This window comes from Amaranthus tricolor, chromosome 2 (genome assembly GCF_026212465.1).
Source record: "Amaranthus tricolor cultivar Red isolate AtriRed21 chromosome 2, ASM2621246v1, whole genome shotgun sequence".
NCBI lineage: Eukaryota > Viridiplantae > Streptophyta > Magnoliopsida > Caryophyllales > Amaranthaceae > Amaranthus > Amaranthus tricolor.
This window is the reverse complement of record NC_080048.1, coordinates 25,659,166-25,684,950: the sequence shown is the minus strand read 5'-3', so window position 1 is coordinate 25,684,950 and position 25,785 is coordinate 25,659,166.

Genomic DNA, 25,785 nt, shown 5'->3' with positions numbered 1-25,785 from the left:
GAAACTTGGCACACAACACTATTTGGCATATCTTATTGTGTTAAAATGGTTAGAATTGATAATAATAGTCATATGCTAGAAATTAGATGTTAAGTTGCGATTTTATGCGTTTTTAAGCGTTTTTGTCAATTTCGCGCGTAAAGTACTCAAACTTGGTTTTGATGCGGAACCGGGGCTGATTAAGGCCTTGGTTATGCAAGGATTAATGTTGTGCGTAAGCTTTGATTAATGACACAGTCAAAAACTACAAATGATCATGAAAAGAACACGAAACAACCACAATCACTTAAACAAAATTCTCATCTAGCAAACTATCGACTAGCCCTCCTTCGGCTCAGCTTCTAGGAGTCCACGGGGATTGTTAGAATGGTTTTAGGACATTCATAGCTAGGTCCAAGTACCAAGATTCCATTTCCACTTTAGCCTAGGTCCTGGATGCATAGGTTTGGACTCCACGTGTCGTGCAAGGTGGTCTGGTCACTAGTTTGACGCTGTCAATTTCGCGTTTTTTTTTGTCAATTTCGCGCGTAAAGTAGGTCAAACATGGTTTGTTATGCACGAAACATGGCACACAACACTATTTGGCATATATTTTTGTGTTGAAATGTTTAGACTTGATAATAATAGTCATATGCTAGAAATTAGAAGTTAAGTTGCGATTTTATGCGTTTTTAAGCGTTTTTGTCAATTTCGCGCGTAAAGTAGGTCAAACATGGTTTGTTATGCACGAAACATGGCAAACAACACTATTTGGCATATATTATTGTGTTGAAATGGTTAGAATTGATAATTATAGTCATATGCTAGAAATTAGAAGTTAAGTTGCGATTTTATGCGTTTTTAAGCGTTTTTGTCAATTTCGCGCGTAAAGTACTCAAACTTGGTTTAGATGCGAAACCGGGGCTGATTAAGGCCTTGGTTATGCAAGGATTAATGTTGTGCGTAAGCTTTGAATAATAACACAGTCAAAAACTACAAATGATCATGAAAAGAACACGGAACAACCACAAACACTTAAACAAAATTCTGATCTCGCAAACTGTCGACCAGCCCTCCTTCGGTTCAGCTTCTAGGAGTCCACGGGGTTTGTTAGAATGGTTTTAGGACCTTGATAGCTAGATCCAAGTACCAAGATTCCATTTCCACTTTAGCCTAAGTCCTGGATGCATAGGTTTGGACTCCACGTGTCGTGCAAGGTGGTCTGGTCACTAGTTTGACGCTGTCAATTTCGCGTTTTTATTTGTCAATTTCGCGCGTAAAGTATGTCAAACATGGTTTGTTATGCACGAAACTTGGCACACAACACTATTTGGCATATATTTTTGTGTTGAAATGGTTAGACTTGATAATAATAGTCATATGCTAGAAATTAGAAGTTAAGTTACGATTTTATGCGTTTTTAAGCGTTTTTGTCAATTTCGCGCGTAAAGTAGGTCAAACATGGTTTGTTATGCACGAAACTTGGCACACAACACTATTTGGCATATATTATTGTGTTGAAATTGTTATACTTGATAATAATAGTCATATGCTAGAAATTAGAAGTTAAGTTGCGATTTTATGGGTTTTTAAGCGTTTTTGTCAATTTCGCGCGTAAAGTAGGTCAAACATGGTTTGTTATGCACGAAACTTGGCACACAACACTATTTGGCATATCTTATTGTGTTGAAATGGTTAGAATTGATAATAATAGTCATATGCTAGAAATTAGATGTTAAGTTGCGATTTTATGCGTTTTTAAGCGTTTTTGTCAATTTCGCGCGTAAAGTACTCAAACTTGGTTTTGATGCGGAACCGGGGCTGATTAAGGCCTTGGTTATGCAAGGATTAATGTTGTGCGTAAGCTTTGATTAATGACACAGTCAAAAACTACAAATGATCATGAAAAGAACACGAAACAACCACAATCACTTAAACAAAATTCTCATCTAGCAAACTGTCGACTAGCCCTCCTTCGGCTCAGCTTCTAGGAGTCCAGGGGGATTGTTAGAATGGTTTTAGGACCTTGCTAGCTAGGTCCAAGTACCAAGATTCCATTTCCACTTTAGCCTAGGTCCTGGATGCATAGGTTTGGTCTCCACGTGTCGTGCAAGGTGGTCTGGTCACTAGTTTGATGCTGTCAATTTTGCGTTTTTATTTTTCAATTTCGCGCGTAAAGTAGGTCAAACAAGGTTTGTTATGCACGAAACTTGGCACACAACACTATTTGGCATATATTATTGTGTTGAAATGGTTAGACTTGTTAATAATAGTCATATGCTAGAAATTAGAAGTTAAGTTGCAATTTTAGGCGTTTTTAAGCGTTTTTGTCAATTTCGCGTTTATATTTGTCAATTTCGCGCGTAAAGTAGGTCAAACATGGTTTGTTATGCACGAAACTTGGCACACAACACTATTTGGCATATATTATTGTGTTGAAATGGTTAGAATTGATAATTATAGTCATATGCTAGAAATTAGAAGTTAAGTTGCGATTTTATGCGTTTTTAAGCGTTTTTGTCAATTTCGCGCGTAAAGTACTCAAACTTGGTTTAGATGCGAAACCGGGGCTGATTAAGGCCTTGGTTATGCAAGGATTAATGTTGTGCGTAAGCTTTGATTAATGACACAGTCAAAAACTACAAATGATCATGAAAAGAACACGGAACAACCACAAACACTTAAACAAAATTCTGATCTAGCAAACTGTCGACCAGCCCTCCTTCGGTTCAGCTTCTAGGAGTCCACGGGGATTGTTAGAATGGTTTTAGGACCTTGATAGCTAGATCCAAGTACCAAGATTCCATTTCCACTTTAGCCTAGGTCCTGGATGCATAGGTTTGGACTCCACGTGTCGTGCAAGGTGGTCTTGTCACTAGTTTGACGTTGTCAATTTCGCGTTTTTATTTGTCAATTTCGCGCGTAAAGTAGGTCAAACATGGTTTGTTATGCACGAAACTTGGCACACAACACTATTTGGAATATATTTTTGTGTTGAAATGGTTAGACTTGATAATTATAGTCATATGCTAGAAATTAGAAGTTAAGTTGCGATTTTATGGGTTATTAAGCGTTTTTGTCAATTTCGCGCGTAAAGTATGTCAAACATGGTTTGTTATGCACGAAACTTGGCACACAACACTATTTGGCATATCTTATTGTGTTGAAATGGTTAGAATTGATAATAATAGTCATATGCTAGAAATTAGATGTTAAGTTGCGATTTTATGCGTTTTTAAGCGTTTTTGTCAATTTCGCGCGTAAAGTACTCAAACTTGGTTTTGATGCGGAACCGGGGCTGATTAAGGCCTTGGTTATGCAAGGATTAATGTTGTGCGTAAGCTTTGATTAATGACACAGTCAAAAACTACAAATGATCATGAAAAGAACACGAAACAACCACAATCACTTAAACAAAATTCTCATCTAGCAAACTGTCGACTAGCCCTCCTTCGGCTCAGCTTCTAGGAGTACACGGGGATTGTTAGAATGGTTTTAGGACCTTGATAGCTAGGTCCAAGTACCAAGATTCCATTTCCACTTTAGCCTAGGTCCTGGATGCATAGGTTTGGTCTCCACGTGTCGTGCAAGGTGGTCTGGTCACTAGTTTGATGCTGTCAATTTTGCGTTTTTATTTTTCAATTTCGCGCGTAAAGTAGGTCAAACAAGGTTTGTTATGCACGAAACTTGGCACACAACACTATTTGGCATATATTATTGTGTTGAAATGGTTAGTCTTGATAATAATAGTCATATGCTAGAAATTAGAAGTTAAGTTGCGATTTTAGGCGTTTTTAAGCGTTTTTGTCAATTTCGCGTTTATATTTGTCAATTTCGCGCGTAAAGTAGGTCAAACATGGTTTGTTATGCACGAAACTTGGCACACAACACTATTTGGCATATATTATTGTGTTGAAATGGTTAGAATTGATAATTATAGTCATATGCTAGAAATTAGAAGTTAAGTTGCGATTTTATGCGTTTTTAAGCGTTTTTGTCAATTTCGCGCGTAAAGTACTCAAACTTGGTTTAGATGCGAAACCGGGGCTGATTAAGGCCTTGGTTATGCAAGGATTAATGTTGTGCGTAAGCTTTGATTAATGACACAGTCAAAAACTACAAATGATCATGAAAAGAACACGGAACAACCACAAACACTTAAACAAAATTCTGATCTAGCAAACTGTCGACCAGCCCTCCTTCGGTTCAGCTTCTAGGAGTCCACGGGGATTGTTAGAATGGTTTTAGGACCTTGATAGCTAGACCCAAGTACCAAGATTCCATTTCCACTTTAGCCTAGGTCCTGGATGCATAGGTTTGGACTCCACGTGTCGTGCAAGGTGGTCTGGTCACTAGTTTGACGTTGTCAATTTCGCGTTTTTATTTGTCAATTTCGCGCGTAAAGTAGGTCAAACATGGTTTGTTATGCACGAAACTTGGCACACAACACTATTTGGAATATATTTTTGTGTTGAAATGGTTAGACTTGATAATTATAGTCATATGCTAGAAATTAGAAGTTAAGTTGCGATTTTATGGGTTATTAAGCGTTTTTGTCAATTTCGCGCGTAAAGTATGTCAAACATGGTTTGTTATGCACGAAACTTGGCACACAACACTATTTGGCATATATTATTGTGTTGAAATGGTTAGAATTGATAATTATAGTCATATGCTAGAAATTAGAAGTTAAGTTGCGATTTTATGCGTTTTTAAGCGTTTTTGTCAATTTCGCGCGTAAAGTACTCAAACTTGGTTTCGATGCGAAACCGGGGCTGATTAAGGCCTTGGTTATGCAAGGATTAATGTTGTGCGTAAGCTTTGATTAATGACACAGTCAAAAACTACAAATGATCATGAAAAGAACACGGAACAACCACAAACACTTAAACAAAATTCTGATCTAGCAAACTGTCGACCAGCCCTCCTTCGGTTCAGCTTCTAGGAGTCCACGGGGATTGTTAGAATGGTTTTAGGACCTTGATAGCTAGATCCAAGTACCAAGATTCCATTTCCACTTTAGCCTAGGTCCTGGATGCATAGGTTTGGACTCCACGTGTCGTGCAAGGTGGTCTGGTCACTAGTTTGACGTTGTCAATTTCGCGTTTTTATTTGTCAATTTCGCGCGTAAAGTAGGTCAAACATGGTTTGTTATGCACGAAACTTGGCACACAACACTATTTGGAATATATTTTTGTGTTGAAATGGTTAGACTTGATAATAATAGTCATATGCTAGAAATTAGAAGTTAAGTTGCGATTTTATGCGTTTTTAAGCGTTTTTGTCAATTTCGCGCGTAAAGTAGGTCAAACATGGTTTGTTATGCACGAAACTTGACACACAACACTATTTGGCATATATTATTGTGTTGAAATGGTTATAATTGATAATTATAGTCATATGCTAGAAATTAGAAGTTAAGTTGCGATTTTATGCGTTTTTAATCGTTTTTGTCAATTTCGCGCGTAAAGTACTCAAACTTGGTTTAGATGTGAAACCGGGGCTGATTAAGGCCTTGGTTATGCAAGGATTAATGTTGTGCGTAAGCTTTGATTAATGACACAGTCAAAAACTACAAATGATCATGAAAAGAACACGGAACAACCACAAACACTTAAACAAAATTCTGATCTAGCAAACTGTCGACCAGCCCTCCTTCGGTTCAGCTTCTAGGAGTCCACGGGGATTGTTAGAATGGTTTTAGGACCTTGATAGCTAGATCCAAGTACCAAGATTCCATTTCCACTTTAGCCTATGTTGGCCTCTTAAGGTTTTGATGATGACTTTACCTTTAATAAACAAACATATTATTAGAGATTGTTTTGTAGGTACATATCCGATTTAATGTGAATCGTTGATGAAGCCTATGACTTGATTTGTGGAAGCTGTACATGTCTCAAATATCCAAGAAGTTGGGCAATGGCTCTGGAAAACAGTTTACTGTTCCTAGGAGTTGAAGTTCTGACGAAGGTTGTAGATGGAGACAGTGTGCTGTTCCTTACGATGCAGGTCTGAAGAAGACATTGACTGGAAGATTACGAAAATTAAGTTTTCTGTTTTTGGTTAATGTAAAAGGTTAAAATTTAATTAGTTGCTTAATTAAATTTATTTATTAATTGGCAAAATAATTTTAATTCGCCTAAAAACATGGAGAAAATCAATTCCTTGTTTATCTCCTATAAACTCGGAATTCAAGAGATTTGTTCTCTACTTTGAATTGGTCTCCTACAATTTAGGATCTCCTTGACCCATGATGTTTTAACCGTGCATACAGCAGTTACATTCCACTCTTACCTATTAACTAACTTCCCGTTTTCTTTGGGAGTAAGTTAGTTATGGAAAACGTGGGATATGTGCAGCTCCTGGAGAACATGGGCGGAGTGCACTGCTTGCTGTTCCTCTTTCAAAAGAGGGAACTTACGGTTCAGATGGGTATGAATAAATTAAGAGTGTCCATCAAAAGGGAGATTTATTTGAGAAAAATATTCTAAGTTTTTAATGCCAATTAATTCATAATATTTCTCTTAAAGCAACTATTTCATTTTGATCTTTATGAATTGGCCTTGTAAAGGGTAATTGAGTGTTATTGTTGTAATTAGACTTGTGGGAAGTCTAAGGGTAGTAGAAGAGAGAATCGTGAAGAAGAGAAAGAGAAGGAGAGAATAGAAGAGAGAATTAGGCCTAAGTAGAGAAGCTTTGAGTAAAGCACTTAGAGAATTGAGAAGCTTCAAGTGAAGCAAATTATTGTTATGTGTAATTGTAATTGATTGCCTTAACATAGTGAGAATTTTGAAATCCCGGGGGGTCGTGGTTTTTCCTTCTTATTAGGCCAAGAAGGTTTCCACGTAAAATTCTTGTCTCCTTTATTATTTCTCTTTTTGTTTTCAAGTTTAAGTTTTGTTCTTTACTTGATACAATTCCGCAAAAAGTTGAGCAAAAATTCTTAAACTAACAACACAACAATTCACCCCCCCCCTCTTGTTGCATTCGATCATCTATTAACATTCCTACAATTGGTATCAGAGCCCTGTTCCTCATTTAATCAGGAAACCCTGAGAGCAGTATCCTGTTCCCTGTCAAGATGTTGAAGATGAACGAACGCATGGAAGAAGGTTACTCTACACAAAGGCCACCTATATTTGATGGGAAATTTTATACCTATTGGAAAAATAGAATGGAAATATTCATAAAGGCTGAAAATTACCAAGTATGGAGAGTTATTGAAATTGGAGACTTTGAGGTGACGACCATCAACTCCAACAATGAAGCTGTTCCAAAACCAATCACTGAATATGAAAAAGAAGATTTTCAAAAGATGGAGATGAACGCTCTTGCTATCAAATTACTTCACTGTGGGCTTGGTCCAAATGAGCACAATCGAATTATGGGTTGCAAAACCGCTAAGCAGATTTGGGACCTGCTCGAAGTTACCCATGAAGGTACTAGTGAAGTAAAGAGATCCAAGATTGATTTGCTGATGTCCAAATATGAAAGATTCGTCATGGAACCTAGGGAAAACATTCAAGAGATGTTCACTAGATTCACGAATATTACGAATGAGTTAGTCTCTCTTGGTAGAATCATTCCCGTTGATGAACAAGTTAGAAAAGTGCTTAGGAGTCTTCCTCAAGACGAACGCTGGAGAGCAAAGGTAACAGCCATTCAGGAGTCCAAAGATTTCACCAAGTTCAGTTTGGAAGAACTGGCTGGTTCTCTTATGACCCATGAATTGCATTTGGGAACAGTTGACAGTTCCCGAAACAAAGGACTGGCTCTAGCAGGAGATGATAGGGATGAATCTGAAACTGGTGAAGAGGAAGCAGCACTGTTGGCATGAAAATTCAAAAAATTCTTCAGGAACAGAAGATATGGAAATCAAAGAAATAACAAAGAGAAGGGAACAACGAACGTGAAGACAAGTTTTGAATGCCACAAGTGTGGGAGCACTGAACACTTCATCAAGGATTGCCCTCAATGGAAAAATGAGAAGGGCAAGGGAAAAGCAAGAGAAGTTGGAAGACAATATAAGAAGGGTAATTTCAAAACTGATTTTAGGAAAGCAATGATAGCAGCTTGGGGAGATACGGAGAGCGAGGCTGAGACAGAAGCTCCAGTTGAGGAGGAAACAACAAACCTATGCCTCATGGCATCTCATGAAGAATCCGAAGAAAAAGAGGTAATGCTTTCTGTTCCATCTCCTAAACAACTGTCCAACATGAGTAAAAACAATTTAATCAAATTACTCTTAGAGAAACAAGAAAAGCTAGATGAAAAAACAGCTAAGTGTCTCCAGATTGAGAAAGATCTTAACTTAAGTGAAGATCATATCTCATATCTAAACTCCTTTAGAATCGATGTACAAAGTAGATTTTTTGATTTATTAGATGAAAATATAAAGAACAGTTGGAGAAATTAAAACAGGAATTTGTCACTCTTAATATTGAATTAAATCAAAGCAAATTGTTAGGATTAAAATCGGTTGAAAATGATAAAACCACTCATGAGTTTAGCACGGAAGTTCAAGAAATAAAATTAAAACTAGAATCAAGTGAGAAGGAAAATAAGTTCCTAAAAGATCAAATAAACTTAAGAGGAAAAGGGAAAATCAAAGAGATTCCCAAATGGATTCTAGATGTTAAAACCAAGAGTAAAGAAGGTCTAGGCTTTATTAAGAATGATAAAAAGAAAAAGGTATACGTAGATCTTCCTAGTAGTAAAGTCTGTTCCTTCTGTGGCAAAAGTGGACACCTAAAACATCAATGTATAAAGAGGGAACAGCATGTCAAAGCAAATAAAAATTATGTCGAACGTACATGGATTAAGAAATGTGATTCAAATATTATCGACAAGGAACCCAAGGATGAATGGGTTCCTGCACCTAACCATTAGTTTGCTTTGCAGGTTCAAGTGAGGGGGAACAACTCATGGTATCTCGACAGTGGGTGTTCCAAGCATATGACGGGTGATAAATCTAAATTTCTCTCACTTGAAGCCTATGATGGGGGAACAGTAACCTTCAGTGACAACATGAAGGGTGAGATAATCGCCAAAGGAAAGGTTGGAAGGTCTAGTTCCCATGCCATTGATAATGTATTTTTAGTCGAGAATTTAAAACACAATTTGTTAAGTATTTCTCAATTTTGCAACAAAGGTAACTATGTTAAGTTTACTTCTGAAAAATGCATAATTTCTAGGAACAGTACAGGAGACCCTGTGCTAGAGGGAATCAGAAAAGGGAACACCTATGTGGTGGACCTGGACACTGTTCCCAGAAACAGTCTAACGTGTTTAAGTGTTATTGAAGAAGACCCACTTCTTTGGCACAAGCGATTAGGTCATGCTAGTTTTTCATTGATAAACACATTAAGATCAAAAGACCTAGTTAGAGGTTTACCATCTATAAAATTCCTTAAAGAAGAAGTTTGTGATCCTTGTGCTAAAGGGAAACAAGTGCGGTCATCCTTTAATCAAAGAACGTTGTGACTACCACTAGACCATTAGAATTAATTCATATGGATTTATGTGGACCAATGAGAACACAAAGCCGTAGTGGCAAAAAGTATGTGTTTGTTGTTGTTGATGATTACAGTAGATTCACTTGGACATTATTTTTGGCAAGCAAAGATGAAGCTTTTGATGAGTTTGTTTCCTTTGCTAATAAAACACAAAAATCTACCAATAATCAAATTGTTCACATTAGGTCTGATCATGGAAAAGAATTTGAAAATTCAAACTTCATGAATTATTGCAATGAACATGGCATAAATCACAATTTTTCCGCACCTAGAACACCACAACAAAATGGTGTGGTAGAAAGGAAAAATAGGACTTTAGAAGAAATGGCAAGGACCATGTTGATTGCTAGTGGTCTACCTAGGAATTTTTGGGCAGAAGCCGTTAACATTGCATGCTATATATTGAATCGTGTACTAATTAGACCAATCACTTCAAAGACACCCTATGAATTACTTAAGGGTGTTAAACCAAATATTTCCTATTTTCGTGTGTTTGGATGCAAATGTTTTGTACATGTAAATGGAAAACGAAATTTGGGTAAATTTGATGAAAGAAGTGATGAGGCAGTGTTTCTTGGTTATTCATCACAAAGCAAAGCTTACAGAGTATATAATAAGAGAACAATGAGTGTAGAAGAGTCTGTTCACATAATCTTTGATGAAACTAACTTTTCAACAAGTGAACAGGAAACAAGTAATATTAAAATAGGTCTTGCAAATTTGGAAGATGAAGATGAAGGAATAAAAGTGCAAGATCGAGGAACAGCAAGCGAACAGTCGATACAAGAAGAGGCAGAAGAAACTGACCAAATCCAGGAACTGCCAGCACAACAGGACCAGCAGACTGTTCCCAATCCAGCTGTTCCCACAGATGAGCAAAATGATCCAGTAGCTGAACAGAATGTCAATCAAGTTGCTGAACAAGAACATGCTACTGTTCCTTCAAGAGAATTTGTGCCTAAACCTTGGAAGTATCAAAGATATCATCCTCTTGATTCAATTGAAAGTGATATAAATAAGGGAACACAAACTAGATCTCAATTGAGAAACTTTTGTGCACACTTTGCATTCCTATCATCACTTGAACCTAAAAATCACGAGGAAGCTTTAAAGGATTCCGATTGGATAGTTGCCATGCAAGATGAACTAAATGAGTTTGAGAGAAATAAAGTGTGGCACTTGGAACCCAAACCGAAAAACAAGAAAGTTATTGGTTTGAAATGGGTATTTCGGAACAAGCTTGATGAGCATGGAATAATTGTTAGAAATAAAGCTAGACTTGTGGTTAAAGGTTATAATCAACAAGAAGGTATTGATTACACTGAGACTTTTGCTCCAGTAGCAAGGTTAGAGGCTATCCGAATCTTAATTTCTTTTGCTGCATTTATGAATTTTAAGCTATATCAAATGGATGTGAAATGTGCTTTTTTGAATGGTTATCTTGATGATGAAGTTTTTGTGGAACAACCCCCAGGTTTTGAGAATACCTCTTGTCCTAATCATGTCTACAAGCTTGACAAAGCCCTATATGGCTTGAAGTAAGCACCTAGGCAATGGTACGAAAGACTTTCAATGTTTTTGATTCAAAATAACTTTGTAAGAGGAAAAATCGACAAAACCTTGTTCTTTAAGAATAACGGTTCTCATATTTTGGTTGTTCAAATTTATGTTGATGATATTATTTTTGGTGCTACTAATGTTTTATTATGTAAAGAATTTGCTAACCTTATGGGTACAGAATTTGAAATGAGCATGATGGGAGAATTGAATTTCTTTCTTGGTTTGCAAATTAAACAAACTGAAAATGGTATTTTCATTCATCAACAAAAATACATCAAAGAACTTCTTAAGAAATATGGACTAAACAACTCTAAAACCAACCACACACCTATGGCTACGAATGTTAGACTAGATGAAGACATAAATGGGAACAATGTAGATCAAACCATGTATAGAGGCATGATAGGTTCTTTATTGTATCTAACTGCAAGTAGACCTGATATTTCTTTTAGTGTTGGTTTATGTGCTAGATTTCAATCAAATCCTAAAGAATCACATCTCACTGCAGTCAAACGAATTTTGAGATATTTAAAGGGAACAAACGACTTGTCCCTATTTTATCCTAAAAGTGATGTTTATGATTTAAAAGGTTTTAGTGATGCAGATTATGCTGGTGATCTTGTTAATAGAAAGAGTACATCAGGTATGGTACAATATCTTGGCTCATGTTTAGTTTCATGGAGTTCCAAGAAACAAAATACGGTTGCATTATCCACTGCCGAAGCTGAATACGTAGCAGCAGCAGCTTGCTGTTCCCAAATGCTCTGGATAAAACAGCAACTTAGAGATTTTGGTATTAAAGTTGAATGCATTCCTATTTATTGTGATAATACTAGTGCCATATGTATATCTAAAGATCCAGTGCATCATTCACGTGCTAAACATATACACATTAGACATCATTTTTTAAAGGATAACGTAGAACACAAAAATATTGTATTGAAGCATGTTAACACAAATGAACAAGTTGCTGATATTCTGACCAAACCACTTCCTAGGGAACAATATGAAAAAATGAGATTGGAACTTGGTATGATCAAGCTCCACTAAAGTTAGTTGCATATATTTCCCATTGAAGCATTATGAGAATGAAGAGGTCAGGAATCAATCTCAAAATCTTGATTGAAAATCAATTATTGCATGGATCAGGTAAACACGTAATGAAGTTTGTACTATGAATGATTTTACGTTTGCATGTTGTTAATTCAAACAGACCAATGCAATATGTTCATTATTTTCTCCATAATATTTCATAAGCTTTTCATATTATATCATCACATTGTTTGGAAATTAGTACAGCCAACTTAAAATTAAAACTAATGGGAAACGGTTTTTAATAACCAAAATACACAATCCTTCCATATCTAATGCATTGATGAAAAGGCTTTGATGAGATGGGACGTTTGATAACTATCAACTCTCTTTAAAAGGCCCTCACTACATCACAATCATTCAAACCGTCATTCTTCGCCCTCCTCACAAACCGTCACAAGAAACTGTCCTTCTTCTCCCTCAAATCTTCAACACTCAACCATGAAAACTCCCAAATCAAGCAAGAAAACATCAAAATCTGGAAAGAAAGCGTCCTCATCCCACCAAAACATCCAGCCGACACCCTTACAAGTTGTTCATCCATCCCCATTGTTAAAAGATGCACCACCACCAACACCCTCACAAGAAACCACTGACAGTGCTCGACCAAAACGCAAATCATTCACACCAAGAGGTGAATCATCATCCCAAACTGCCAAACGTTTGAAGCAAGTCGACCCAAATAGTGCCGAGGAGATTGCTAAAGAGATGACTGTTGGATTTGGGGTTGACAAATTCTGGTATGACTCTACTTACTTTCCACAACTCCATGACATTTTAAAATTTCAAGAATGGGAAGGTTTGATGACGGAATATTGTTGCAATTCTCTCTTCCCAAATATCATGAGAGAGTTTATTTCAAATTTTTCAAATGATTGTGGTAAGTGTTCCAGTGTGGTTAGGAACATTAAAATAGAGTTTAATAGTGCTTTATTGGCAGAATGGTTTAAAATTTCGAATGTAGGGTTTGATACATACAGTATTGGTGCTAAGATAGTTTTCTCTGGGATAAATGAAAAAACAATCTTTAAGTTTTTAGGGGTTGAACAGAAAAGGGGTAAAATCAGTCACAATGTGTTGTCCCCATTGCATAAATTACTTTATAATGTAGCACGAAGATTCATCTTGCCCCGAAATTCCAAAAGGAGTGAGGTGAGTCTGCGTGATGCAACTCTGATTTATTGCATGGTTAATCAAATCAAAATCAATTTTCCATCTTTAATGATTTCGCATTTGTCTGACTGTATAGAAAAGAAAAATGTTGTAGGGTATGGGGGGCTGTTAACTTGGATTTTCCGTAAATTTGGTGTGCCATTGGATGGGTTGGAGTACCCAATGGGACCAAATATGAAAATTGGTGCTCGTTGTTTGAAAAACTTGCATTTGAGAGTGACTGATGAGGGGGTATTAATAAATGACTTAGAAGAAGTTGTTTTTGTTGGTTCTGATGATGAAGAAGTAGAAGAAGAAGAAGAAGAGGAGGTTGAAAAAGAAATAAAAATAAAGAAAGAAAAAGGAATTGAAAAAGAAAAAGAAAAAGAAAAGGAAGAAGAAGAAAAAGAAGAAGTAAAACAAGGGCCTGTTCCCAGTGAAGCAGAAAACAAGGGGGAACAGGAAGAGGAGACTAAAGTTGAGGGGGAACAAGGAGAAAAGGAAGGAGATTCCAGTGATGAGGAGGTCGTGATTGCTAAGCTGAGGAAGGGTAAAGCCACTCAGAGGAAGAGTAGGAGGCTTGCTTCAAAGGGTAAGGCAGTAAAGGTTGATGATGTTACTTCAAAAACCATTCCTGAGCCTACTTCATATGACCCTCCTTCTCCCAAGCCAACCACTCCACCACCAACTCAAACCTTATCACCACCTCCATCACCCATTCACTTCACACCACCACCATTTCCATCCTCTCCTGGTGTTGGTTGTGCTGACCCTACTCCTACAGCATCTACAGACTCCATCCTTTCAAAACTCCTTGATCTACAGTCTCAATTAATTGCATTTCAGGATGAGACTCGTGTCTCGCTAGCTTCAATTGTGGATCAGCTGAACCAAATGGAACAACGCCTTGGTGCCAAGCTGGACACAGTGGAGGTGCAGACTGAGTATATTGATGAAGAGACTGCCCCTTAACCCTCTCCCTCTGTTTTTAAAAGAATCTATTGGTTGTATTACTTAACAAACAATTTCTCTTTACCTTGTACCATCCGGGGTACATTGTAGTTGTAATCTTGAACAATTGCTACTTTTCTTTGTTTTTTTATTTTCATGGACTGTGACAATTAACTCTGTGCAGGTTTAATTATTGTTCATAGCACTTGCTTTTATTATTGTTGTTTGTTGCTTTCATCACTAACAAATCTATATGGTTTGTGCTGAGATTTGATAACTCCCAATTCTTTTTGATTGATGTCAAAAGGGGGAAGATTATGCACAAACTTAAGAGGAGCAGTGATTACACAGTTACATATCTTGTTGATTTATATTGATTCTTATGGATATAATGTGTGCTGCTGTGTTTATGGTAGTTTAGTGATCATCTGTGTTGCTAAGTTTGTTGAAGTTCTCATGAATATTTGTTTCTGTGAAAATACTTAATAAGTTATGTTTATTATTATTAGGTTTATTATAGTTTTATTATGTTAGTTTTTATTTATTTTTATTATTATGTTAGTTTTTATTTATTTTCGTTATGTTAGTCTTTATCTATTTCCGTTTAACTTAGTTTATTTCATTTAGGTTTTAAAGTAATTAATTTTGAAAACTTTTTGAAAAATATTTGATATTTTAGAGTAAACTGTTTGATTATGAATGCTTGGTAAATTATATTCTAACAAGTTGATTTGCTAAGTTAATTAGAGTTACTTTAATCTCTGGTATGCTCTATGAATTTTGTTTTACTCTATTTCACTTAAGTTTGTTTATAAAGTTTGCCATCATCAAAAAGGGGGAATTTGTTGGCTTCTTAAGGTTTTGATGATGACTTTACCTTTAATAAACAAACATATTATTAGAGATTGTTTTGTAGGTACATATCCGATTTAATGTGAATCGTTGATGAAGCCTATGACTTGATTTGTGGAAGCTGTACATGTCTCAAATATCCAAGAAGTTGGGCAATGGCTCTGGAAAACAGTTTACTGTTCCTAGGAGTTGAAGTTCTGACGAAGGTTGTAGATGGAGACAGTGTGCTGTTCCTTACGATGCAGGTCTGAAGAAGACATTGACTGGAAGATTACGAAAATTAAGTTTTCTGTTTTTGGTTAATGTAAAAGGTTAAAATTTAATTAGTTGCTTAATTAAATTTATTTATTAATTGCCAAAATTAATTTTAATTCGCCTAAAAACATGGAGAAAATCAATTCCTTGTTTATCTCCTATAAACTCGGAATTCAAGAGATTTGTTCTCTACTTTGAATTGGTCTCCTAAAATTTAGGATCTCCTTGACCCATGATGTTTTAACCGTGCATACAGCAGTTACATTCCACTCTTACCTATTAACTAACTTCCCGTTTTCTTTGGGAGTAAGTTAGTTATAGAAAACGTGGGATATGTGCGGCTCCTGGAGAACATGGGCTGAGTGCACTGCTTGCTGTTCCTCTTTTAAAAGAGGGAACTTACGGTTCAGATGGGTATGAATAAATTAAGAGTGTCCATCAAAAGGGAGATTTATTTGAGAAAAATATTCTAAGTTTTTAATGCCAATTAATTCATAATATTTCTCTTAAAGCAACTATTTCATTTTGATCTTTATGAATTGGCCTTGTAAATGGTAATTGAGTGTTATTGTTGTAATTAGACTTGTGGGAAGTCTAAGGGTAGTAGAAGAGAGAATCGTGAAGAAGAGAAAGAGAAGGAGAGAATAGAAGAGAGAATTAGGCCTAAGTAGAGAAGCTTTGAGTAAAGCACTTAGAGAATTGAGAAGCTTCAAGTGAAGCAAATTATTGTTATGTGTAATTGTAATTGATTGCCTTAACATAGTGAGAATTTTGAAATCCCGGGGGGTCGTGCTTTTTCCTTCTTATTAGGCCAAGAAGGTTTCCACGTAAAATTCTTGTCTCCTTTATTATTTCTCTTTTCGTTTTCAAGTTTATGTTTTGTTCTTTACTTGATACAATTCCGCAAAAAGTTGAGCAAAAATTCTTAAACTAACAACACAACAATTCACCCCCCCTCTTGTTGCATTCGATCATCTATTAACATTCCTACAGCCTAGGTCCTGGATGCATAGGTTTGGACTCCACGTGTCGTGCAAGGTGGTCTGGTCACTAGTTTGACGCTGTCAATTTCGCGTTTTTATTTGTCAATTTCGCGCGTAAAGTAGGTCAAACATGGTTTGTTATGCACGAAACTTGGCACACAACACTATTTGGCATATATTTTTGTGTTGAAGTGGTTAGAATTGATAATTATAGTCATATGCTAGAAATTAGAAGTTAAGTTGCGATTTTATGCGTTTTTAAGCGTTTTTGTCAATTTCGCGCGTAAAGTACTCAAACTTGGTTTAGATGCTAAACCGGGGCTGATTAAGGCCTTGGTTATGCAAGGATTAATGTTGTGCATAAGCTTTGATTAATGACACAGTCAAAAACTACAAATGATCATGAAAAGAACACGGAACAACCACAAACACTTAAACAAAATTCTGATCTAGCAAACTGTCGACCAGCCCTCCTTCGGTTCAGCTTCTAGGAGTCCACAGGGATTGTTAGAATGGTTTTAGGACCTTGATAGCTAGATCCAAGTACCAAGATTCCATTTCCACTTTAGCCTAGGTCCTGGATGCATAGGTTTGGACTCCACGTGTCGTGCAACGTGGTCTGGTCACTAGTTTGACGCTGTCAATTTCGCGTTTTTATTTGTCAATTTCGCGCGTAAAGTAGGTCAAACATGGTTTGTTATGCACGAAACTTGGTACACAACACTATTTGGCATATATTTTTGTGTTGAAATGGTTAGACTTGATAATAATAGTCATATGCTAGAAATTAGAAGTTAAGTTGCGATTTTATGCGTTTTTAAGCATTTTTGTCAATTTCGCGCGTAAAGTAGGTCAAACATGGTTTGTTATGCACGAAACTTGGCACACAACACTATTTGGCATATATTATTGTGTTGAAATGGTTAGAATTGATAATTATAGTCATATGCTAGAAATTAGAAGTTAAGTTGCGATTTTATGCGTTTTTAAGCGTTTTTGTCAATTTCGCGCGTAAAGTACTCAAACTTGGTTTAGATGCGAAACCGGGGTGATTAAGGCCATGGTTATGCAAGGATTAATGTTGTGCGTAAGCTTTGATTAATGACACAGTCAAAAACTACAAATGATCATGAAAAGAACACGGAACAACCACAAACACTTAAACAAAATTGTGATCTCGCAAACTGTCGACCAGCCCTCCTTCGGTTCAGCTTCTAGGAGTCCACGGGGATTGTTAGAATGGTTTTAGGACTTGATAGCTAGATCCAAGTACCAAGATTCCATTTCCACTTTAGCCTAGGTCCTGGATGCATAGGTTTGGACTCCACGTGTCGTGCAAGGTTGTTTGGTCACTAGTTTGACGCTGTCAATTTCGCGTTTTTATTTGTCAATTTCGCGCGTAAAGTAGGTCAAACATGGTTTGTTATGCACGAAACTTGGCACACAACACTATTTGGCATATATTTTTGTGTTGAAATGGTTAGACTTGATAATAATAGTCATATGCTAGAAATTAGAAGTTAAGTTGCGATTTTATGCGTTTTTAAGCGTTTTTGTCAATTTCGCGCGTAAAGTAGGTCAAACATGGTTTGTTATGCACGAAACTTGGCACACAACACTATTTGGCATATATTATTGTGTTGAAATGGTTTGAATTGATAATAATAGTCATATGCTAGAAATTAGAAGTTAAGTTGCGATTTTATGCGTTTTTAAGCGTTTTTGTCAATTTCGCGCGTAAAGTGGGTCAAACATGGTTTGTTATGCACGAAACTTGGCACAAAACACTATTTGGCATATGTTATTGTGTTGAAATGGTTAGAATTGATAATTATAGTCATATGCTAGAAATTAGAAGTTAAGTTGCGATTTTATGCGTTTTTAAGCGTTTTTGTCAATTTCGCGCGTAAAGTACTCAAACTTGGTTTAGATGCGAAACCGGGGCTGATTAAGGCCTTGGTTATGCAAGGATTAATGTTGTGCGTAAGCTTTGATTAATGACACAGTCAAAAACTACAAATGATCATGAAAAGAACACGGAACAACCACAAACACTTAAACAAAATTGTGATCTCGCAAACTGTCGACCAGCCCTCCTTCGGTTCAGCTTCTAGGTGTCCACAGGGATTGTTAGAATGGTTTTAGGACCTTGATAGCTAGATCCAAGTACCAAGATTCCATTTCCACTTTAGCCTAGGTCCTGGATGCATAGGTTTGGACTCCACGTGTCGTGCAAGGTTGTTTGGTCACTAGTTTGACGCTGTCAATTTCGCGTTTTTATTTGTCAATTTCGCGCGTAAAGTAGGTCAAACATGGTTTGTTATGCACGAAACTTGGCACACAACACTATTTGGCATATATTTTTGTGTTGAAATGGTTAGACTTGATAATAATAGTCATATGCTAGAAATTAGAAGTTATGTTGCGATTTTATGCGTTTTTAAGCGTTTTTGTCAATTTCGCGCGTAAAGTAGGTCAAACATGGTTTGTTATGCACGAAACATGGCACACAACACTATTTGGCATATATTATTGTGTTGAAATGGTTTGAATTGATAATAATAGTCATATGCTAGAAATTAGAAGTTAAGTTGCGATTTTATGCGTTTTTAAGCGTTTTTGTCAATTTCGCGCGTAAAGTAGGTCAAACATGGTTTGTTATGCACGAAACATGGCACAAAACACTATTTGGCATATGTTATTGTGTTGAAATGGTTAGAATTGATAATAATAGTCATATGCTACAAATTAGAAGTTAAGTTGCGATTTTATGCGTTTTTAAGCGTTTTTGTCAATTTCGCGCGTAAAGTACTCAAACTTGGTTTAGATGCGAAACCGGGGCTGATTAAGGCCTTGGTTATGCAAGGATTAATGTTGTGCGTAAGCTTTGATTAATGACACAGTCAAAAACTACAAATGATCATGAAAAGAACACGGAACAACCACAAACACTTCAACAAAATTCTGATCTCGCAAACTGTCGACCAGCCCTCCTTCGGTTCAGCTTCTAGGAGTCCACGGGGATTGTTAGAATGGTTTTAGGACCTTGATAGCTAGATCCAAGTACCAAGATTCCATTTCCACTTTAGCCTAGGTCCTGGATGCATAGGTTTGGACTCCACGTGTCGTGCAAGGTTGTTTGGTCACTAGTTTGACGCTGTCAATTTCGCGTTTTTATTTGTCAATTTCGCGCGTAAAGTAGGTCAAACATGGTTTGTTATGCACGAAACTTGGCACACAACACTATTTGGCATATATTATTGTGTTGAAATGGTTTGAATTGATAATAATAGTCATATGCTAGAAATTAGAAGTTAAGTTGCGATTTTATGCGTTTTTAAGCGTTTTTGTCAATTTCGCGCGTAAAGTAGGTCAAACATGGTTTGTTATGCACGAAATATGGCACAAAACACTATTTGGCATATGTTATTGTGTTGAAATGGTTAGAATTGATAATAATAGTCATATGCTAGAAATTAGAAGTTAAGTTGCGATTTTATGCGTTTTTAAGCGTTTTTGTCAATTTCGCGCGTAAAGTACTCAAACTTGGTTTAGATGCGAAACCGGAGCTGATTAAGGCCTTGGTTATGCAAGGATTAATGTTGTGCGTAAGCTTTGATTAATGACACAATCAAAAACTACAAATGATCATGAAAAGAACACGAAACAACCACAAACACTTAAAAGAAATTCTGATCTAGCAAACTGTCGACCAGCCCTCCTTCGGTTCAGCTTCTAGGAGTCCACAGGGATTGTTAGAATGGTTTTAGGACCTTGATAGCTAGATCCAAGTACCAAGATTCCATTTCCACTTTAGCCTAGGTCCTGGATGCATAGGTTTGGACTCCACGTGTCGTGCAACGTGGTCTGGTCACTAGTTTGACGCTGTCAATTTCGCGTTTTTATTTGTCAATTTCGCGCGTAAAGTAGGTCAAACATGGTTTGTTATGCACGAAACTTGGTACACAACACTATTTGGCATATATTTTTGTGTTGAAATGGTTAGACTTGATAATAATAGTCATATGCTAGAAATTAGAAGTTAAGTTGCGATTTTATGCGTTTTTAAGCATTTTTGTCAATTTCGCGCGTAAAGTAGGTCAAACATGGTTTGTTATGCACGAAACTTGGCACACAACACTATTTGGCATATATTATTGTGTTGAAATGGTTAGAATTGATAATTATAGTCATATGCTAGAAATTAGAAGTTAAGTTGCGATTTTATGCGTTTTTAAGCGTTTTTGTCAATTTCGCGCGTAAAGTACTCAAACTTGGTTTAGATGCGAAACCGGGGTGATTAAGGCCATGGTTATGCAAGGATTAATGTTGTGCGTAAGCTTTGATTAATGACACAGTCAAAAACTACAAATGATCATGAAAAGAACACGGAACAACCACAAACACTTAAACAAAATTGTGATCTCGCAAACTGTCGACCAGCCCTCCTTCGGTTCAGCTTCTAGGAGTCCACGGGGATTGTTAGAATGGTTTTAGGACCTTGATAGCTAGATCCAAGTACCAAGATTCCATTTCCACTTTAGCCTAGGTCCTGGATGCATAGGTTTGGACTCCACGTGTCGTGCAAGGTTGTTTGGTCACTAGTTTGACGCTGTCAATTTCGCGTTTTTATTTGTCAATTTCGCGCGTAAAGTAGGTCAAACATGGTTTGTTATGCACGAAACTTGGCACACAACACTATTTGGCATATATTTTTGTGTTGAAATGGTTAGACTTGATAATAATAGTCATATGCTAGAAATTAGAAGTTAAGTTGCGATTTTATGCGTTTTTAAGCGTTTTTGTCAATTTCGCGCGTAAAGTAGGTCAAACATGGTTTATTATGCACGAAACTTGGCACACAACACTATTTGGCATATATTATTGTGTTGAAATGGTTTGAATTGATAATAATAGTCATATGCTAGAAATTAGAAGTTAAGTTGCGATTTTATGCATTTTTAAGCGTTTTTGTCAATTTCGCGCGTAAAGTAGGTCAAACATGGTTTGTTATGCAAGAAACTTGGCACAAAACACTATTTGGCATATGTTATTGTGTTGAAATGGTTAGAATTGATAATTATAGTCATATGCTAGAAATTAGAAGTTAAGTTGCGATTTTATGCGTTTTTAAGCGTTTTTGTCAATTTCGCGCGTAAAGTACTCAAACTTGGTTTAGATGCGAAACCGGGGCTGATTAAGGCCTTGGTTATGCAAGGATTAATGTTGTGCGTAAGCTTTGATTAATGACACAGTCAAAAACTACAAATGATCATGAAAAGAACACGGAACAACCACAAACACTTAAACAAAATTGTGATCTCGCAAACTGTCGACCAGCCCTCCTTCGGTTCAGCTTCTAGGAGTCCACGGGGATTGTTAGAATGGTTTTAGGACCTTGATAGCTAGATCCAAGTACCAAGATTCCATTTCCACTTTAGCCTAGGTCCTGGATGCATAGGTTTGGACTCCACGTGTCGTGCAAGGTTGTTTGGTCACTAGTTTGACGCTGTCAATTTCGCGTTTTTATTTGTCAATTTCGCGCGTAAAGTAGGTCAAACATGGTTTGTTATGCACGAAACTTGGCACACAACACTATTTGGCATATATTTTTGTGTTGAAATGGTTAGACTTGATAATAATAGTCATATGCTAGAAATTAGAAGTTATGTTGCGATTTTATGCGTTTTTAAGCGTTTTTGTCAATTTCGCGCGTAAAGTAGGTCAAACATGGTTTGTTATGCACGAAACTTGGCACACAACACTATTTGGCATATATTATTGTGTTGAAATGGTTTGATTTGATAATAATATTCATATGCTAGAAATTAGAAGTTAAGTTGCGATTTTATGCGTTTTTAAGCGTTTTTGTCAATTTCGCGCGTAAAGTAGGTCAAACATGGTTTGTTATGCACGAAACATGGCACAAAACACTATTTGGCATATGTTATTGTGTTGAAATGGTTAGAATTGATAATAATAGTCATATGCTACAAATTAGAAGTTAAGTTGCGATTTTATGCGTTTTTAAGCGTTTTTGTCAATTTCGCGCGTAAAGTACTCAAACTTGGTTTAGATGCGAAACCGGGGCTGATTAAGGCCTTGGTTATGCAAGGATTAATGTTGTGCGTAAGCTTTGATTAATGACACAGTCAAAAACTACAAATGATCATGAAAAGAACACGGAACAACCACAAACACTTCAACAAAATTCTGATCTCGCAAACTGTCGACCAGCCCTCCTTCGGTTCAGCTTCTAGGAGTCCACGGGGATTGTTAGAATGGTTTTAGGACCTTGATAGCTAGATCCAAGTACCAAGATTCCATTTCCACTTTAGCCTAGGTCCTGGATGCATAGGTTTGGACTCCACGTGTCGTGCAAGGTTGTTTGGTCACTAGTTTGACGCTGTCAATTTCGCGTTTTTATTTGTCAATTTCGCGCGTAAAGTAGGTCAAACATGGTTTGTTATGCACGAAACTTGGCACACAACACTATTTGGCATATATTATTGTGTTGAAATGGTTTGAATTGATAATAATAGTCATATGCTAGAAATTAGAAGTTAAGTTGCGATTTTATGCGTTTTTAAGCGTTTTTGTCAATTTCGCGCGTAAAGTAGGTCAAACATGGTTTGTTATGCACGAAATATGGCACAAAACACTATTTGGCATATGTTATTGTGTTGAAATGGTTAGAATTGATAATAATAGTCATATGCTAGAAATTAGAAGTTAAGTTGCGATTTTATGCGTTTTTAAGCGTTTTTGTCAATTTCGCGCGTAAAGTACTCAAACTTGGTTTAGATGCGAAACCGGAGCTGATTAAGGCCTTGGTTATGCAAGGATTAATGTTGTGCGTAAGCTTTGATTAATGACACAATCAAAAACTACAAATGATCATGAAAAGAACACGAAACAACCACAAACACTTAAAAGAAATTCTGATCTAGCAAACTGTCGACCAGCCCTCCTTCGGTTCAGCTTCTAGGAGTCCACGGGGATTGTTAGAATGGTTTTAGGACCTTGATAGCTAGATCCAGGTACCAAGATTCCATTTCCACTTTAGCCTAGGTCCTGGATGCATAGGTTTGGACTCCACGTGTCGTGCAAGGTGGTCTGGTCACTAGTTTGACGATGTCAATTTCGCGTTTTTATTTGTCAATTTCGCGCGTAAAGTATGTCAAACATGGATTGTTATGCACGAAACTTGGCACACAACACTATTTGGCATATATTTTTGTGTTGAAATGGTTAGACTTGATAATAATAGTCATATGCCAGAAATTAGAAGTTAAGTTGCGATTTTATGCGTTTTTAAGCGTTTTTGTCAATTTCGCGCGTAAAGTAGGTCAAACATGGTTTGTTATGCACGAAACTTGGCACACAACACTATTTGGCATATATTATTGTGTTGAAATTGTTATACTTGATAATAATAGTCATATGCTAGAAATTAGAAGTTAAGTTGCGATTTTATAGGTTTTTAAGCGTTTTTGTCAATTTCGCGCGTAAAGTAGGTCAAACATGGTTTGTTATGCACGAAACTTGGCACACAACACTATTTGGCATATCTTATTGTGTTGAAATGGTTAGAATTGATAATAATAGTCATATGCTAGAAATTAGATGTTAAGTTGCGATTTTATGCGTTTTTAAGCGTTTTTGTCAATTTCGCGCGTAAAGTACTCAAACTTGGTTTTGATGCGGAACCGGGGCTGATTAAGGCCTTGGTTATGCAAGGATTAATGTTGTGCGTAAGCTTTGATTAATGACACAGTCAAAAACTACAAATGATCATGAAAAGAACACGAAACAACCACAATCACTTAAACAAAATTCTCATCTAGCAAACTGTCGACTAGCCCTCCTTCGGCTCAGCTTCTAGGAGTCCACGGGGATTGTTAGAATGGTTTTAGGACCTTGATAGCTAGGTCCAAGTACCAAGATTCCATTTCCACTTTAGCCTAGGTCCTGGATGCATAGGTTTGGTCTCCACGTGTCGTGCAAGGTGGTCTGGTCACTAGTTTGACGCTGTCAATTTCGCGTTTTTATTTGTCAATTTCGCGCGTAAAGTAGGTAAAACATGGTTTGTTATGCACGAAACTTGGCACACAACACTATTTGGCATATATTATTGTGTTGAAATGGTTAGACTTGATAATAATAGTCATATGCTAGAAATTAGAAGTTAAGTTGCGATTTTAGGCGTTTTTAAGCGTTTTTGTCAATTTCGCGTTTATATTTGTCAATTTCGCGCGTAAAGTAGGTCAAACATGGTTTGTTATGCACGAAACTTGGCACACAACACTATTTGGCATATATTATTGTGTTGAAATGGTTATACTTGATAATAATAGTTATATGCTAGAAATTAGAAGTTAAGTTGCGATTTTATGGGTTTTTAAGCGTTTTTGTCAATTTTGCGCGTAAAGTAGGTGAAACATGGTTTGTTATGCACGAAACATGGCACACAACACTATTTGGCATATATTATTGTGTTGAAATGGTTAGAATTGATAATAATAGTCATATGCTAGAAATTAGAAGTTAAGTTGCGATTTTATGCGTTTTTAAGCGTTTTTGTCAATTTCGCGCGTAAAGTACTTAAACTTGGTTTAAATGCGAAACCGGGGCTGATTAAGGCCTTGGTTATTCAAGGATTATTGTTGTGCGTAAGCTTTGATTAATGACATAGTCAAAAACTACAAATGATCATGAAAAGAACACGAAACAACCACAAACACTTAAACAACATTCTGATCTAGCAAACTGTCGACCAGCCCTCCTTCGGCTCAGCTTCTAGGAGTCCACGGGGATTGTTAGAATGGTTTTAGGACCTTGATAGCTAGATCCAAGTACCAAGATTCCATTTCCACTTTAGCCTAGGTCCTGGATGCATAGGTTTGGACTCCACGTGTCGTGCAAGGTGGTCTGGTCACTAGTTTGACACTGTCAATTTCGCGTTTTTATTTGTCAATTTCGCGCGTAAAGTGGGTCAAACATGGTTTGTTAAGCACGAAACTTGGCACACAACACTATTTGGCATATATTATTGTGTTGAAATGGTTAGACTTGATAATAATAGTCATATCCTAGAAATTAGAAGTTAAGTTGCGATTTTATACGTTTTTAAGCGTTTTTGTCAATTTCGCGCGTAAAGTAGGTCAAACATGGTTTGTTATGCACGAAACTTGGCACACAACACTATTTCGCATATATTATTTTGTTGAAATGGTTATACTTTATAATAATAGTCATATGCTAGAAATTAGAAGTTAAATTGCGATTTTATGGGTTTTTAAGCGTTTTTGTCAATTTCGCGCGTAAAGTAGGTGAAACATGGTTTGTTATGCACGAAACTTGGCACACAACACTATTTGGCATATATTATTGTGTTGAAATGGTTAGAATTGATAATAATAGTCATATGCTAGAAATTAGAAGTT